Source organism: Sapajus apella, unplaced genomic scaffold (genome assembly GCF_009761245.1).
Source record: "Sapajus apella isolate SASKATOON/1434 unplaced genomic scaffold, GSC_monkey_1.0 scaffold45, whole genome shotgun sequence".
Lineage (NCBI taxonomy): Eukaryota > Metazoa > Chordata > Mammalia > Primates > Cebidae > Sapajus > Sapajus apella.
Window position 1 is genome coordinate 14,658,999 of NW_022436985.1, and position 5,337 is coordinate 14,664,335.

At 38.2% G+C, this 5,337-nt stretch overlaps 1 long non-coding RNA gene across 1 annotated transcript; it reads left to right on the top strand.

Annotated features, from left to right (window-relative positions):
* Positions 1-1,009: 1,009 nt before the first annotated feature.
* Positions 1,010-3,536, top strand: LOC116524456. The gene is made up of 2 exons (XR_004257333.1): positions 1,010-1,308; positions 2,670-3,536. It is a non-coding gene; the product is annotated as an uncharacterized LOC116524456 (long non-coding RNA).
* Positions 3,537-5,337: the final 1,801 nt, after the last annotated feature.

Genomic DNA, 5,337 nt, shown 5'->3' on the forward strand with positions numbered 1-5,337 from the left:
TGTCTCTCTGACATAAGTAAGCACCATTTTCGACTTATCTTCCATCTCTAGGACCAACTCTCTCCATATATGTCTGACCAGGGAGACCATAAAACAGGATTTTTGTGATGAATCATTCAAGTTTTATGTTCAAATGTCATGAAAGAAAATGCAACTTATTGCATCACATGGATAGGAATGAAGGACAATTTACCCTCAGCTAAACTGAGAGATCCTGAAAACATCTGAGGTTTTATATACAGTATTGTGTATATGTGTGCCTGTTTCATGACACATTAAGCAACTCATTTCCTCTCTTATTCCTCCACCCAGTTCCTGAGAACTGCCAATTTTCCCTATTATCGTTTCCTGTTAAATCCATCCTGTTGCCTCCCATCCCTTTGCAGGCTCTCAGCATTCTTCACTTGCTATGAAATGCTCCTGCAGTGGCTCTCAGATGTCAGTCTTACCTTCTGGAACCCAGGCTCCACCCTGGCACCAGACCAGTGTCTCTAAAATGCCATGGACCTTGCCCCTGCTCTGCCACCCAGTCCTTCAATACCGCCTCTTCTCTACCCATACAGCTCTTTACTTGGAACATGAGGCCCAACAACCTGGTGTTGAGCTCAGAACACTTTCACATGCTGACTACTTTAAACCAAAGGTGATTAGAAGGCCTCAGAAGCGAGGTCTCTCTGACCGTCTCCCATCCTCCTGTCTCCCACCAGTCTTTCTCCTCTGAGGTGATTCATAGAAACCAGAATTCCTCTTCCCCAAACTGGGTCATAGAAACTAGAACCCCTTTCCCCCAGAGAAAGCCGTAAAACCTAGAAAGGCCACTCCCTTTTCCTTCTCCCTTCTCCCTTCTCCCTTCAAGACCCTCATTTCAGAAGGGTCCTGCTCCATCCCCACACAGAGAAGCCAAGAAAAATCCGAACAGGCCTTGCTGGATTCCCCTCCCCTGCGCCGACCTCAGCTATTACCATTAGATCACACTCTTTTTGTCTAATTATAGTCCTACATGGCTAGCCATTCTTAATTGAACCTATGCATTAAAAGAGTTTTTCCTAGGTCATTGGGTCTTTATTGCTGAAGATTCCTATATCATGTAAAACTTTGATTAAATAAACGTGTTATGCCTTTCTCTTACTAACCTGCCTTTTGTTATAGGAGTGTTGGCCATGATCCTTATTATAGGTGAGAAAAGATGTCACCTTTCTGCCCCTATAGTTTCTGGCCCCTAAAATAGGAGTGGTTGAGACACCTAATTTGCTCTGGAGCCTGTGGAATAGATCCTGGGACAACTGACAAACAGCCAGCAAAGGAAAGGTAAACATTTTTTTACCAAGGTCAGCTCTCCCGGACCTCTGCCTCTAGTGTTCAGTTAAGAACTGAAGGTAGGCCGCGCGCGGTGGCTCATGCCTATAATCTCAGCACTTTGGGAGGCCGAGGCGGGTGGATCACAAGGTCAAGAGATCGAGACCATCCTGGTCAACATGGTGAAACCCCGTCTCTACTAAAAATACAAAAAATTAGCTGGGCATGGTGGCGCGTGCCTGTAATCCCAGCTACTCAGGAGGCTGAGGCAGGAGAATTGCCTGAACCCAGGGGGCGGAGGTTGCAGTGAGCTGAGATCACGCCATTGCACTCCAGCCTGGGTAACAAGAGCGAAACTCCGTCTCAAAAAAAAAAAAAAAAAAGAACTGAAGGTAAAAATTTCTCAATAATTTCCATTCCAAATTTAGGTTAGCAGGAGAAAATCATTTGTATGGATTGTGACTCTTGCATAAATTTGGTTTTGGGGTACCATTTGATATTGATTCTTTCCCTCCCAGGGACAGCTGTTTCATTCCTGTTGGTCTCATTTCTTTCCTGAGTGTTTGGCTTTGTGACCAGTGAGAATACTCTGTCTGGTCTCTGCTATCAGAAAAGCAAAGTATCATCATGTATCAGGCAGCCAGTTGAATAGACTGGGAGCCTCTTCTCTTTGTGAGAGTGAGTCAGCTCTCAGATGAGTTTGACTGACTAAGAGGTCCCAGTCCATCAGAGGCTTTTGTTGTCTCAACCTCGGTTGCTTCGTCCTGTGGCAACAAAGGTCTTTATTTGACTGTCCTTAAGAGTGGCTCTGCATCTTGGGAGGGCTGCCTCTTTTGAGTAAGTCTCATTCATCTTTGGTTAAGTTATAAAACACTTCCTGGTTTTGATTCTGTATTAAGTCACTTGGTAAATACCTCTGGTTTAAATGGAGAAAAAAAAAAAGGCCAGGAATATTTGTTATTGTCCCAGCTGGAATCTAATAATAAGGGACTTGAAAGGTTTTTTTTTTTTTTTTTTTTTTCCTTTAAAGGAGTTCTGTGGTCAGAAGTCAGGTTACTTGGAAACTAATATTCAGGATAAAATTTTTTTAAGTTATTTTTGTTCTATTGGATCTTGCTCACCCTAGGAGAACATCTCAGTTGACTGATACCCTCTTCTTGCACCCCTGCAAACTATATGCTCGGTCTTTCTGCCCACTTCCTTTCTTGTTGGCATAATTTTTGCTAAGGATAATGTGGAACTTCATTATGAAAATTAAACTTTCTCCAAACTGACTCCTAAAGACTTCTTCTACTTACTTCTGTCCCTCCTTCCTTTTGCTGCCTCTGATCTTCTATTCAGTTCCTTTAATCCTTAATATGTTCCCCTTCAAGCTCCTATCTCCTCCATTTGGTGATCAGTGGATGGAAAATTACTAAAAGGAAACATCAGAGGTAAGAAGAATTGAGGTTTCTATAGTTAAACTTTAGTCAGACTTCTGAAACTTCTCCAAGGCCCATCTCTGTACTTCCTTGTAAAATCCTATAGGAAATTTCTGTAAAATCCTATAGTAAATTCCTGTAAGTCTATGTTGCCTTGACATCCATTTTGAATCCTCCTCAGTCCCACCTAATTGACTCACTCTCCTCCTGGTCAGGCTCACCTAAAGAGTGGCTTTTCTGATAGGCCCATCAGGGCAGGGGTAGAGTTTATAGCCACTCTCTAGAAAGAAATCTCAAGACTAAATTAGTGAAAAATGCGACAATTCAGTTTTAGCAGAAATAAATGTCTTATCCATTCACATGGGTCTTTGTGGACAGTTAACTGCTAGATGTCCCTTCAGTCACCAGCCTAAAATCTAGTCCACAGCTTCCATAAGATTGACCTCTGATAATAGGTTTTTCTCTATTCACCATATTTAAGAAAGGCTGTTAACAGAGAAACTTTGAGATATAAATTTTCTACCCTGTTTTCTCTAGAACTTGACGGTTAACCTTTGGAAATACAAGCTTCAAAGAAATAATGATCATCTGAAAGAGAACTATTTAGAAACTGGTCAGATAAAAAGTCTTAAACCCTTTTTCTACAACACTTGGGAAAAAGCTTGAACTATCTGAACAGGTAGCCTCAACTTGTCCCATTCACCAGAACTAGTTAGTAAGTCTTAAATTATCAGACCTGGCACATAGCTAAAAGTTTTAGAATGAAAGCTGTAAAATCTGCTTCTATCTATATGTTTATATTATTAAATATAATATAGATGTATATTTTTGCCTGGGTTTACTGGTTATACATGTTTGTGTTGCCTCTGTTAAATGTTTAAGACCATAAAAGTGTAAATTCAACCTAATGGCAGAATTCACACTAAAAATAAATTGCCTGATGCATGTCAGTCATGGAGAAAAAAAGAGAGGAAAGAACCACGTTTAACTTTTTAGTTTCTTGGCTTCTGCAGTATTTTTGGCATTTGCCTGATTTACCAATAACAACAAAAAATATTTAAGATAGTGGCCAGCTTTGTTTAATGTTTTATAAAATTTTCATTAACAGTTCAAGCATAATTGTTAAGAATAACTAAATTAAAAGAATATAAGTTGTATAAAAGTTTAAGTGAGGTTTTATTAATAATTATAAAATATGTCTGCTTTAAAATAGCATAAAATCTTTTTGATAACTTGAAACTTTGAAATAAAATTAAGTAATAGATACCCATTAAATGTTTGAGTCATTTCAAAATAAGTCGAAATATCAAAACATTAATTACTAAGCGTAAATTTGTTTATATATTTTGTCATCTTGCTTTTATATGACATAGAGAAATGAAATATATTTAGTCTGCTAATAAACATGAAAAATTGAGGAAACATGTTTCTAAAAAGTATAAAATGGTGAATGCTGATATAAGACAGTTCATAATATTTGCTAATTTTCACCAGAAATTAACTTTACTAAGAATTTGAGATTAGGCCAGCCACGGTGGCTGATGCCTGTAATCCTAGCCCTTTGGGAGGCCGAGGTGGGTGGATCACCTGAGGTCAGGGGTTCAAGATCAGCCTGACCATCAGGGTGAAACCCCATGTAAATAAAAATAAAAAAAAAAGAATTTGAGATTGTAATTAACCTATTCAAAATTATAAGGGAAACAATACTGTATACAACAAAAATAGTCATAAAATCTAGAAATCCCGGGAAAGCCTTTTTTTTTAATTCTGCTACAACAGTCATTCAGTTTTCCGCTAAGCTTCTCTTGCTGTCCTGGCTTCTGGTGGGCCTCTGTTAACCTGGGTGTGATAAGTATATTTTACCATGCAGAATACCTTGCAGTGTTGCAAAACTGTTGTCTTTCCCATCCTCTTTCAGGAGAAAAAAATTATTTAAACAAGGTAATATACTATAGAGCAAGTAAAATTTTACTATGTAACTAACACAAGCCAAGGAAGAATTGAGTGCTAGGTGTTAATTATTTCCCTAGGTGAATCTTTTAAAAACTCACATGTCTGCAACATGAATTGTCTTTTACATTAAATTTGGCAGTACTGATTCTTAAGAGCCTTCAAGTTTCATGACTTTTTCTTTAAAAAGTGCTGCTACAAGATCCATTTTTTTCTGAGACAATTTTCTTAAATCATTAAAGAAGAAATCATTGTATCACTAGTAAGAGTGGTGTATTTAAACAATATTACAAATTCCCTCTAGAAAGTTTATTTTCTAAACTTACTTTGTAATTGGTTTCAAGATTTGCTACTGGCATTAGTTTTGCTGTGAAGGGGCACAATTTCTGTTTGTCATTTTGAAGTTTATTATTATTTTGTTGTCAGAAGTTAATTCTAAATATGTTTTTATATAACAAACACAATTTTGAAATCATTACCATCTGGCCACTTGTTTTCTTAGCCGATTCTTAGCTTGTTACTGACAAGATTACCAAAGCAGCTCTCAGTAGTTTCACTCTAGAGGGAAGGATTAGGCTTTCTCACTTGCATGATGTAAGGGGAAAAAGGAAGCTGGTGTGTGTGTGTGTGTGTGTGTGTGTGTGTGTGTGTGTGTGTGTGTATTTTTACC